The following is a 13829-nucleotide window of genomic DNA, read 5'->3' as shown; positions in this document are numbered from 1 at the left end:
AAACAAAGGAAATTAATTTTCTCACAGTTGTGGAGGCTGGAAGTCTAAGATGAAGATGATGGTAGGTTTGGTTTCTCCAGTCCCTCCTTGTTTTGGAAACTGCCACCTTCTTGCTGTCTTCACATGACCTTTCCTCTGTGTGTAAACATCCCAGATGTCTCTTCCTCTTACAAGGACACCAGTTCTGTTGATTAAGACACCCACCCTAATGACTTAACAACCTTATTTGCCTCTGTAAAGGCCCAAGCTCTGGGAGTCAGTGATGGACAGGGATGCCTGGTGTGCTGCAGTCCATGGGGTCCCAGAGAGTCGGACACGACTGAGCAACTGAACTGAACTGAACTGAATTGAAAGGCCCTATCTCTAAATACAGTTATATTGGAAGTTAGTACTTAAACATAAGAATTTTGGAAAGACACAATTCAGTCCATAACACAGATGGTTACATCTCTACTAGGCACAGTTCAAGGGGGATGACAGTGAAGACCATGGAGACAGCTCTGGGCTGTAAATCTGGAGATACAAGTCTTGTCTTCCCACTAAAGACATATATTTACATTCCAAAGGATAAAAGTCTAGGATCCTTACCAAGGAGAATTTGGTTAAATTAAGGAGATAAGATATATCTTCCTTTTCCTGGAAGAGAGGAGAGCTTCCATACAGCTATCCTTTATAGGGCCCCAAATTCATATTTTGAAGTTCCTCCTCTATAGTACTAAGCCTGTTATATGTCAGCTTTTATAACTTTTATCAATCTGGCTCACTCCACAGGTGAGAATTGAGAATTGGAGTATGGGAAACCGGTGTGGTTATTAAAAGTAATAAGTCCTGCTCCAGAAACTTTGTGTGTACATTCAGTACAATGTGGATAAATAATAGCTTAACAGACATGTAAGTTTCTTGAAACTGAAACTTACAAGTTTCAATTGAAATTGAATTCTGCTTAATTCACATTTTTTGGTTATATTATGGTCAGAGGCCTGGGGTTATGAAAACCTGTGTCTTAGAAGCAAGTCTCAAGTGATTAGATATTTCTTTTTATCTTTTCTTCTAGCCTAAATGGGGCAAATTATCTAAGTAATTCAATTTAAGGTTATAATGAAAACGAAAGTGCAGTCCTTTGGAGGAAAGGAAATTGTAAATTTATAAAAGTATTTCAGTAGTGAAGTATGAGCTGAGGCAAAAATTGTAAGGTTTAAGTGAAAGAAGTAAGTTGGAAAATGAAAACTACAAAAGCAGAAACAACTGACTATGAGTTGAAAAAAAAATTGATGCCCCGCAGGGCCTTGTGGGGCTCCTGGGCACAGAGGCCTTTTTGTCCCTCATTTTTAGAGGCAAGACTCCACCCTCCATGACCTTCTCTCCATTCCAAATGGCAGAACAGTTGCTAATGCCAATCAAAGGAGGGATAGCAAGGAAACCACCTGAGGCAAGATTAAAGGACCAGATCAGGAGACCACCTAGGACCTTGCACATACCCTAATCTTGTCAGCAAACTGCCCACCCTTTTAAAACTTTGTAGAAGAAAAAATGCAAGACTGTTACTGCCTTGATCCTTAGCTTGTACTCCTACCTGATAAGAAATCTGGGAAGATTCCTTGGAGGAGGACATGGTAATCCACTCCAGTATTCTTGCCTAGAGAATCTCATGAACAGAGGAGCCTGGCAGGCTACAGTCCATAGGGTGGCAAAGATCAGACAGGACTGAAGTGACTTAGCATGCCACCCCTGACTATTTTACCTTTCCCTGCTCACCAGAGAGGGGGCCACAGTTCTTGAGGCACTGGCGTACTGTGTTCCTCCTTTGCCTCGCAAAGTAATAAAGCCCCTTTTTCCTTCTCCGTAACCATCTCTGTATTTCTGTTTGGCATCAGTACATAGCCAAGATTTTGGCAGCAAATTGATGAAGCGATTTCAAAATTGTACTTTAAAATTTTTTTGAACATTTTTGTTTACTGCTGCTGCTGCTGCTGCTGCTAAGTCGCTTCAGTCATGTCCGACTCTGTGTGACCCCATAGATGGCAGCCCACCAGGCTCCACCATCCCTGGAATTCTCCAGGCAAGAACACTGGAGTGGGTTGCCATTTCCTTCTCCAATTCATGAGAGTGAAAAGTGAAAGTGAAGTCACTCAGTTGTGTCCGACTCTTAGCGACCCCATGGACTGTAGCCCACCAGGCTCCTTCATCCACTGGATTTTCCAGGCAAGAGTACTGGAGTGGGGTGCCATTGCCTTCTCTGATTGTTTACTAGGCTTCTGATAAAAAATAAGAGTTTAAAAAAATTTTATTTCATATTGTCGTGTAGTTGATTTACAGGGTTGTGTTAGTTTCAGGTGTACAGCAAAGTGATATACATATATTAAGTAGAGTTCCCTGTATTACTTAATAGGTTCTTGTTGATTATCTATTTTATATATAGTAATTTGTAGATATTAATCCCAACCTCCTAATTTATCCCTCCCTGCCACCCACCTTTCCTCTTTGATAACTGTAAGTTTATTTTCTAAGTTTGTGAGCCTGTGTCTGTTTTTGTAAACAAATTCATTACTGTAATTTTTAAAGACTCCACATGTAAGTGATATATTTGTTTTTCTTTGTCTGACTTAATATAATCTCTAGGTCCATCCCTGTGGCTGCAAATGGCCTTATTTCACTCTTTTTTATGGCTGAGTAATATTCCATTGTATATGTGTACCACATCTTCTTTATTCATTCAACTGTCAATGGACATTTAGGTTGCTTCCATGTCTTGGCTACTGTAAATAGTGCTTCAGTGAACACTGAGGTGCATGTATCTTTCAAAGTATGTTTTTTTCTGGATATATGCCAGGAGTGGGATTACTTGATTGTATGGTAATTCTATTTTTAGTTTTTTAAGGAAACTCCATGCCATTCTCCATAGTAACTGGACCAGTTTACATTCCCACCAACATGTAGAAAAGTTCCCTTTTCTCCACACCAAAAGTGGAGTGGTTTTTAAAAATTCATTTTTCAGTCCTCAAATTTTTTAAAAAATTGCCAATCAGATACTGCCTACACTGAGACTGACTTATACATGGATCATTAGGTATATACAGTCAGAGAATAAAAAAGCTAAGATTTTACAGACTATAAGCATTGGTTTATTATGTTTATTATTTTTAGTATTGGTTTATTATTGGTTTATTGTGTTTACTTTTTCTTTTTTTTTTCCGCCAAGTTCTAGTAAAATGAAATAGGGGGAGAGATCAGTTAAAGACCTTCATGTGATACACAGTCTAAACTAGACTAGTAGCATTGGAAAAGAGGAAATGGATTCCAGAGACTGTGAGGGTGAATCGCAAGGACAGTTGGATGCCATTGGAAGCATGAGATTTTGAGTTTAGATGATATAGGAAATGTGGATGGGGGAGCAGCTTTGAAAGAGAAGGCAGTTTTAGTCAGAAGATGATTGTTATGAGTGTAAATAGGCACTTGTTTTGAACTTTTTTTCTCCTAAGGAATTGAGACTTGAGCATTCTCTTGAGAAGAAAGGGCGAAAGTTTGTAGGACAAAGTTCTGGAGAAGTCAGGATGAAGATAACATAGTATTCTTTTTAAAAATTAACATTTATTACTGTAAAGAAATCTAATGGTACATCTTCATCATTCCAGTCCCAATAAAAATAAGAAAAGTTAAGAGTTGGAATTTTGTTATTAAAGCTCATACTCCTCATGGTGAATATCAAAAGTATTTTTTGAAGGGCTCACCATCTATCAGCCTAGGATTGGGCCATAGCCTTCTAATGGTTCTTCTTACTATCAGTTCTACTATATCTATATTTCTCATTACAGATATTATAGAGTTCTTCCAAAATGCAATCAGAAATTATGGGGGAAAAAAGAAGTCATTAACACCTTTCTTTAGAATAATTCTTCCCTTAAAGTAATAAAATCTATAATTTTCATGATCTTGTTGCATTTTCTAACAGTCTATGTTCATTGCATAATTTACATACCAGCCACAGTAAGAGAATTCCTGATTTTTAGAACACTGTATACTCACTCTTCAAGGCAAGCCCCAAGGTATTCTTCCTCTAAAATTAGCAGTGGGCTTTCATTCACTCCCTTGTCCCCAGGACCTCAGCTCATTTAATCTCCATAAAAATCCATAATCTTAAAAGGTAAGTATCATTGTAATTCCTATTTTATACAAGAGCAAATGGAGACATGCAGAAGGTAAGTGATTCATTCTAGGTGAGACTGCTAGGAAATGGCAGAGTCAGATTCCAACCATGGTAATCTAGCTGAGTTCACACTCTTAAATCACTTAAGTGCCAAAGCTGTGCTACCAATACAAGCTCACCCAGCCCACCTCACAGCTTAACATTATTCTATGCTGAACTTTCGGAGAAGACAGTGGCACCCCACTCCAGTACTCTTGCCTGGAGAATCCTATGGATGGAGGAGCCTGGTGGGCTGCAGTCCATGGGGTTGCTAAGAGTCAGACACGACTTAGCGACTTCACTTTCACTTTTCACTTTCATGCATTGGAGAAGGAAATGGCAACTCACTCCAATGTTCTTGCCTGGAAAATCCCAGGGACAGAGGAGCTTGGTGGGCTGCAATCTATGGAGTCACACAGAGTCGGACGACTGAAGCGACTTAGCAGCAGCAGCAGCATGCTGAACTTTGCCTCTCAGATGATAACTCAATTCCTCATGAAAGTTAGAGCTCCTCATTCTTGAGCCAATATTCCATTTTCCTTTTTATGTTCTTTGGTTCATGCCATCTCTTATTCTTTAAATACTTTTCCTCCTAAAAGTGACCTTTAATGAGGATTAATTATTTGACAGGGATAAGAGTTGTAGCCAGATGAGACATATCATTCTCTGAACTTGGAGAAAAGAATATGAGACAAAATTTAGAATCTGTCGGAGTGGGAACAGAAGTTGAACTTTTCCCAGGTATTTTGGTATCATTGACTAAAAAAGATGCACAAGTTGAGAGTTGGGAGTTAAGTTTTATTTGGGGTAAAATGAGACTGCAGCCTGGGAGATAGCACCTCAGATAGCTGCTCCAAATAGGCAGTCAGGAAAGGTCAATATGTAAGATTTCAGTGAAGGGGGAGTTCAGTGCAATCAAATACTTTACCAAAGGTTTTCTGCTAGTCATAAGGAGCTGATGTCACCATCAAGGGATTTAGTGATTTTCCAGATATGAAAGGCTTCCCTGGTGGCTCAGATAGTGAACAATCTGCCTGCAATGTGAGAGACCTGGGTTTGACCCCTCGGTTGGGAAGATCCCCTGGAGAAGGAAATTGCAACCCACTCCAGTATTCTAGCCTAGGGAATTCCATGGACAGAGGAGCCTGACAGGCTACAGTCCATGGAATTGCAAACAATTGGACACAACTGAGCGAGTGACTAACATATAAAGAGATGCAAGGATTAGGATCATGAAATCAGTTCCTGAAGACATCTAACTATCTAAGACCTGTTAGAGATACCATGGGAATATTTCATGCAAAAATGGGCACAATAAAGGACAGAAACGGTATGGACCTAACAGAAGCAGAAGATAAGAAGGTGGCAGGAATACATAGAAGAACTATACAAAAAAGGTCTTAATGACCCAGATAACCGCAATGGTGTGAACACTCACCTAAAACCAGACATCCTGGAATGTGAAGTCAAGTGGGCCTTAGAAAGCATCACTACAAGCAAAGCTAGTGGAGGTGATGGAATTCCAGCTGAGCTATTTCAAGTCGTAAAAGATGATGCTGTGAAAGTGCTGCACTCAATATGCCAGCAAATTTGGAAAACTCAGCAGTGGCCATAGGACTGGAAAAGGTTGGTTTTCATTCCAATCCCAAAGAAAGACAATGCCAAAGAATGTTCAAACTACCTCACAGTTGCACTCATTTCACATGCTAGCAAAGTAATGCTCAAAATTCTCCAGGCTAGGCTTCAATAGTACGTGAACCGAGAACTTCCTGATGTTCAAGCTGGATTTAGAAGAGGCAGAGGAACCAGAGATCAAATTGCCAACATCTGTTGGATCATCAAAAAAGCAAGAGGGTTCCAGAAAAACATCTACTTCTGCTTTATTGACTATGCCAAAGCCTTTGACTGTGTGGATCACAACAAACTGGAAAATTCGGAAAGAGACGGGAATACCAGAAAAACAGTCCGTCACTGGTTCCCCATCTATTTGCCATGAAGCAATGAGACCAGATGCCGTGATCTTTGTTTTCTGAATGTTGAGTTTTAAGCCAGCTTTTTCACTTTCCTCTTTCACTTTCATGAAGAGGCCCTTTAGTTCCTCTTTCCTTTCTGTCATAAGGATGTGTCATCTGCATATCTGAGGTTTTTGGTATTTCTCCGAGCAATCTTGATTCCAGCTAGTGATTCATCCAGCCCAGCATTTCACATGCTATAACCTGCATACAAGTTAAATAAGCAGGGTGACAATACACAGCCTTGACGTACTCCTTTCCCAGTTTGGAACCAGTCTGTTGTTCCATGTCCGGTTCTAACTGTTGCTTCTTGACCTGCATACAGATTTCTCAGGAGGCAGGTCAGGTGGTCTGGTATTCATCTCTTCCTGAATTTTCCACAGTTTGTTGTGATCTACACAGTCAACATTCAAAAAACTAAGATCATGGCATCTGGTCCAATCACTTCATGGCAAGTAGATGGGGAAACAGTGGAAACAGTGACAGACTTCATTTTGGGGGGCTCCAAAATCACTGCAGATGGTGACTGCAGCCATGAAATTAAAAGATGTGTGCCCCTTGGAAGAAAAGTTATGACCAACCTAGATAGCTTATTAAAAAGCAGAGACATTACTTTGCCAACAAAGGTCTGTCTAGTCAAAACTATGTTTTTTCCAGTAGTCATGTATGGATGTGACAGTTGGAGCATAAAAAATGCTGAGCACCAAAGAATTGATGCTTTTGAACTGTGTTGTTGGAGAAGACTCTTGAGAGTCCCTTGGACAGCCAGGAGATCAAAGCAGTGTACCCTAAAGGAGATTAGTCCTGAATATACATTGGAAGGACTGATGCTGAAGCTGAAACTCCAATACTTTGTCCACCTGATGCAAAGAGCTGACTCATTTGAAAAGACCCTGATACTGGGAAATACTGAAGGCAGGAGGAGAAGACAGAGGATGAAATGGTTGGGTGACATCATGGACTCAATGGACGTGAGTCTGAGTAAATTCCCGGAGTTGGTGATGGACAGGGAGGCCTGGCCTGTTGAAGACCTGTTGAGACCATGGGGTCTCAAAGAGTTGGACACAACTGAGCTACTGAACTGAACTGAACACAGTCAAAGACTTTGGTGTAGTCAGTAAAGCAGAAGCAAATGTTTTTCTGTAACTCTCTTGCTTTTTCTGTGATCCAACCCATGTTCGCAATTTGATTTCTGGTTCCTCTGCCTTTTCTAATTCCTGAAGGGACAGCTGTTTAACTGTCTATTTTCCACTTAACATAGTAGCGTGTAAGAATAATAACTGACTTCAATTCGAAATTATTCCCCTGTTCTTTTTGTTTGTTGCAATTCATACATACATAACACATGTGCACACACACAGAGTATTTGGATGTGTGTAATTTTGGACAACAAGCTCTTGTGGTTTAATTTGCATTTCCCTAATGACTAGTGATGTTTAGCATTTTTTTTTCTTCCAAGTGGTATCCAGAAAACATATTTAGATTGTGGATTCTCTGGTTTTGTGTAGTAACTCCATTCTAACATTTCAGTCCTTTTTTGAATCCATTCTTCTGCACTCTGCCGAGGCAGTTTAGCATCTCTGCTTCATTTACTATAGGCTGCTTTAAAGATAGGTGTCCTTGCTTTAAAGATCCATCCCACTTGTATAGTAGAATTGGCTCTAGGAGCTTCCCTGGTGGCTCAGAGGTAAAAATTTGCATGCCAATGTAGGCCACACGGATTAGATCCCTGGTCCAGGAAGATCCCGTATGCCGAGGCACAATTAAGCCTGTGTATCACAATTAGAGCTGGTGCTTGAGAGCCTGGGGAGCCAAAACTGCTGAACCCATGTACCACAGCTACTGAGAGCCCGTGCTCTGCAGCAGGAGAAGCCAGCGCAAATGAGAGGCCCTTGCACCGCAATTAGAGAGTGGCTCCTGCTCTCTGCAACTAGAGGAAAAGTCTGCACCGCAATGAAGACCTAGCACAGCTAAAATATATATATAAGAAAAAAAATAATAATTAATAACCTGGCTGTAGATTTCTTTCCCAGGATGCTCACTAACCTTATATTCTGTTTTCCTGTTTCCACACCTGTAAGATTCAATCTCACAAGTGTTTTCCCATCCCCTGCTGGTACACTAAAGCCTAAGTTATCTAATTTTCTCTGTGAATAACATCTTTCCACCCTGAGCAGATTTGGTATATTTCCACTCAGATTGTGCTCAGATTGGCCTTATTATTGACCTGGAGGCATTGAGTGGAGGCTGTGCAGATCCCAGAGACTTGCTGCAGCAAGTAAGCTGTAGATGCAAGGATACAGAGACTGTGTTAGGTGTAAACTGTGAGGCAGATGATAAGGTTACTTAATTTCCTGTGTTTGTACAACAATACAAGTTTATGCTTGCTGTCCCAGCAAAATTTATTTTTTTATAATTTTATTTGTTTTTGACTGCATTGGATCTTCGTTGCATGCAGGGTTTCTCTAGTTGTGGCAAGTGGGAGCCACACTCTAGTTGCATGCATAGGCTTCTCTTGTTGTGGATCATGGGCTCTAGGTGATTGGGCTTCAATAGTTGTGGCTCCTGGGCTCTAAAGCACAGGCTCACTAGTTGTGGCACACGGGCTTAGTTGCTCCTTGAGATGTGGGATCTTTCGAGACTAAGGATCGAACCTGTGTCTCCTTCATTGGCAGGTGGATTCTTTAGGACTGAGCCACCGAGGAAACTGCCAGCAAAATTATTCCTAGAACTTTGTTTTAATACTGAAAAATGTCATGGTTTTTAATTGTATGGTCATCCTAGTGATAGAAAAGAGGGTAAGGAAGTTAATTTCATGATGAGAAGGAAAGTGTAAATGGAAGAAAAGAAAACCAAGGTCAGGTAGGTATAGAAGTATTAGCAAAGAGTCACAAATCCCTGATGTGATTCTTAAGACTTCACTGGGGCTATTTTCCAGTGTCTGAGATTCCTAGTATGATAATTTTGTGAGGTTCCTTTCCCTCTCATTTCTACCTCAAACATTTACACTGGGAGGACTGTTTCTCTTATTTGAAGTAGAGAAAGTAAATCTCTCTTCTTAAACAAGAAGTCAATAAAATAAGTATGGTCCTACCACAAAGGCTAAGCTTGGGGCTATATATTAATATAATAAAGATTTCATCTGTATATAATTTCCAATGTTCTGCCAGAAATTCCTTCCACAGACTTAATTGCCAGACTGATGCCCAGAAGTGAAAGTAAACAGTGCCTGCAAATTTAATAAGAGCTAAGGACTGCAGTGATAACCCTGGGAGGCAGACATTTCAGAGTTTTACTATCTCATTTTCTAAATTAAGCTTATTACATGATGGAGTGGAATGGCAGAACACTGTTCTATAAATAGGAAAATACTATAAGAATACTTAATTCTTGAACTTGATGTAATATAAAGATTACAAGTAACATTGCAGAAATGTATTCATACAGTGTCCTTGTCATGTTGGTTGTAGTCTTTAATTCTTACTTATTTTTAAAATAATTTTATTTATTTATTTATTGACTGTACTGGGTCTTCGTTTCTGCACGGGCTTTTCTCTAGTTGTGGCGAGCGAAGGCTACTCTCTAGCTGTGGTGTGAGGACTTCTAATTGAGGTAGCCTCTCGGTTGTGAAGCACAGACTCTAAAGTGTTCTGCCTTCAGGAGTTTCAGCACAAGGTCTCAGTAGTTGTGGCTCCCAGTCTCTAGAGCGAAGGCTGACTAGTTGAGGCCCACGGGCTTAGCTGCTTTGCCACATGTGGGATCTTCAAGGACCAAGGATCAAACCTGTGTCTCCTGCATTGGCAGGCAGGTTCTTTAACACCGAGCCATCAAGGAAGCCCTGATTCTTATTTTGACTCTTATTTTGATTCAGCAAAGTTATTATATTTTCTTCAAAATGTACACTGTGGAAAGAATAGAAATATCTTGACATGTCTTTTCCTTTAGAGGATCATAATTTACTGAGCAAAAAAGTGCTATGAAAAAATTGAGCAGACAGTAATTTTGTTTAGGAGAATGCTCTGGAGAGGAGGTTTTATCTTTTATATGCTTCCCACATCCCCTTCTGAGGGTGAATGCTATGCCAAGAGCCCCAGGCATAGCAAAGCAACTCTGGCTTTTTTCTTAAGCTTAAATGGCCATGTTTTTAACCACTAACCCTTGTCATACAGACTCCAGCTGATTGTGCTAGAGAAGTGAGCCCCTGACTGAAAGCCACTTTATAGACCAGCTATCAATCTATAAGGCGGCTTGGCCTGAAAACTCTTCTTGATAGGAATGATAATGCTTGGACCAATTACAGTTGGAGGTTATGTGGGAGAGGTACTAAGTGTGTGTTATACTGTCAAGAGAAATACACAATGAGACAGAAACTGAGTCACTAGGGATAGGTTAAACATTCATAGAGACTAATGAGCTTCTGATCCTGAGAAGAGATCCATGTTGGTGGCTGACTCAGAGTTGTATAAGTTCTTGAACAACTTTTTTGTTCTCAAACTGCATTCTAAACATAAGACCTAGCTAGACTGCAGTTACTGATCACTGCCCAATAACTGAATTGAGGTTCCAGGGTTCCTAATTTCTACAAGTATTATTATAGTATTCAAACTCCTCCCTCCTACCCTATTTTTTTTTTAATCAAGTTATAATTTACCTGTAGTAAAGTACACAGTTCAGTCACTATTCTACAAAAACTTTGCTCCAATATAATTCTGTTCCTGCCCCACTCCTTTGTGCTATTTTTTTGTCATAGAAATATCTTTATTTATTATAGGCCCTCAATACAGTTTGTATTATTGCTTTATCCAGTTGTATTTTGAATCATACAGGAGAAGGAAAGAATTAGAAACAAAAATATTTGTACAGTATCTTATGTTTACCTATATAGTTACCTTTCAGTTCAGTTCAGTCGCTCAGTTGTGTCCGACTCTTTGCGACCCCATGAATCGCAGCACCCCAGGCCTCCCTGTCCATCACCAACTCCTAGAGTTCACTCAGACTCACGTCCATCGAGTCAGTGCTGCCATCCAGCCATCTCATCCTCTGTCGTCCCCTTCTCCTCCTGCCCCCAATCCCTCCCAGCATCACAGTCTTTTCCAATGAGTCAACTCTTCGCATGAGGTGGCCAAAGTACTGGAGTTTCAGCTTTAGCATCATTCCTTCCAAAGAAATCCCAGGGCTGATCTCCTTCAGAATGGACTGGTTGGATCTGCTTGCAGTCCAAGGGCCTCTCAAGAGTCCTCTCCAACACCACAGTTCAAAAGCATCAGTTCTTCGGCACTCAGCTTTCTTCACAGTCCAACTCTCACATCCATACATGACCACTGGAAAAACCATAGCCTTGACTAGACGAACCTTTGTTGGCAAAGTAATGTCTCTGCTTTCGAATATGCTATCTAGGTTGGTTATAACTTTCCTTCCAAGGAGTAAGCGTCCTTTAATTTCATGACTGCAGTCACCATCTGCAGTAATTTTGGAGCCCCCAAAAATAAAGTCTGACACTGTTTCCACTGTTTCCCCATCTATTTCCCATGAAGTGATGGGACCAGATGCCATGATCTTCGTTTTCTGAATGTTGAGCTTTAAGCCAACTTTTTCACTCTCCTCTTTCACTTTCATCAAGAGGCTTTTTAGTTCCTCTTCACTTTCTGCCATAAGGGTGGTGTCATCTGCATATCTGAGGTTATTGATATTTCTCCTGGCAATCTTGATTCCCGCTTGTGCTTCTTCCAGCCCAGCGTTTCTCATGATGTACTCTGCATAGAAGTTAAATAAGCAGGGTGACAATATACAGCCTTGATGTACTCCTTTTCCTATTTGGAACCAGTCTGTTGTTCCATGTCCAGTTCTAACTGTTGCTTCCTGACCTGCATATAGGTCTTTAATTCTTCAGGTTACTAGTTCTGCACTCCCTAATGCCTGTAGTACTGAATTGGTCTGAAAGAGAATGGGAGGAAATGGAAGGAAGGAAGATGAGGACAAAATAGAAGTGGAGAGAAAAGAGGTAGAGATTTTGCTGTGCAGAAAATGGAAGAGATTCTCTCTTATGCAGTTAATACTTGGAAGATTCTTCTCTGTATCAGGAAATACACTAAGCACTGGCTGTTCAGTCATAGACACACACTAGTAAATAGACATAGGCCCTGACCTGCAGGCTAATGGGGAAGGAAGAGAATAAAAAGGGAAGTCTTACCAGTCCATCAAACTACACATTAAATTTTATGTTGTGTATGGTATGGGCCTATCTGAGATAGTGTTTAGAAAAGACCTCTTTGTGCATATGATATTTAAACTGAGACCTGAAGGATAAGGAGCCAGCTTGGTGGTAGTGATGGGCCAGGGAGGTGAAGAGGGAAGAGGGATCAGGACATTCTAGACAGAGGAGCAGTATTTGCAGAGGCTCTAAGACAGGGATGAACTTGATGTGTGTGAAGACAGATGGTCAGAGAGGGGACTTCCCTGGTGGTCCAGTGGCTAAGACGCCATGCTCCCAATGCAGGGGGCCCTGGTTGGATCTCTGATCAGGGAACTAGATCCCACATGCCACAACAAAGATCAAAGATCCTTTGTGCTGCAACTAAGACCCTGAACAGCTAAATAAATAAATATTAAAAGGCAGCTAGGAAGCTGACTGTGCTTGAGGCATAGTGAGTGAAGTGGGGAGTAAGAAAGAAAAAATAGGCAGGGCCTTGATTATGTAGCACCTTGTATGTGATCCCAAGGAGTTCTGACATTACTTGAAGCATAAGGGAAAGCCATTAAAGCAGAGGTAATAAACTGAAGGTCTGTAGTCTCTGTCTCAAGACATATCTTGTACCCAGAGCAATGTGTTGCCAACACTTATTCTTTAAAATTATTTATTTATTTTGGCTGCACTGGGTCGTTGTTACTGCTCTTGCGCTTTTTGCTAGTTGTGGTGAGCACGAGCTCCTCTCCAGTTGAGGAGTGCAGGTTTCTCATTGTGGTGCCTTCTCTTGTTGCAGAGCACAGGCTCTAGGGCGCTCACAGGCTCAGTAGTTGCGGTGTATGGGCTTAGCTTCCCCAAGGCACGTGGAATCTTCCTGGACCAGAGATTGAATCCATATCCCCTGCGTTGGCAGGCAGATTCTTAACCACTGGACCACCAAGGAAGTCTGCCAACACTTAATTTTAATTTCAAAGTAGGATGATTTCATATAAATGGTTAGATTTGCAGCTCCTCTTTAAAAAAAACAAAAAACCTTGAAGACCTCCCTATACCAAACCCCAAGTGTTTGCTGAAGGTTCAGTATAATCCAAAGTTGGGGTTTTGCTGACAAGTATAATAGAGAAGTCAGAGGGGGATTGGAGTTGAGCCTATCTTTAAGAAAATGATTATAAAGCTAAATCATAGAGTCTAAGCTGGATAAGATGGGAACTGAGGTCTAGAGGGGGCTGAGGAATAGGACATGGTGCTTCAGTGGATTGCTCAAAGAATTATTGCTTTAAGAAGTATTTTGACAAGTTAACCAGAAGAACAGGAGGTTGTATGGGAGAGTGAGGTGTTAAGGGCTATGATGGCAGGCATGGTAATTTCTGGTGAAAATAAGATCCAGGGTATAATCATGGGAGTGGATGACTGACATGGGATAGAAGGAGAAGTCAGCAGGCATGAGACA

The sequence above is a fragment of the Bos grunniens genome, chromosome 1 (genome assembly GCF_055505025.1).
Source record: "Bos grunniens cultivar Pamir isolate PY7600 chromosome 1, Bosgru_T2T1.0, whole genome shotgun sequence".
Taxonomy (NCBI): domain Eukaryota; kingdom Metazoa; phylum Chordata; class Mammalia; order Artiodactyla; family Bovidae; genus Bos; species Bos grunniens.
This window is presented reverse-complemented; position numbering follows the sequence as displayed.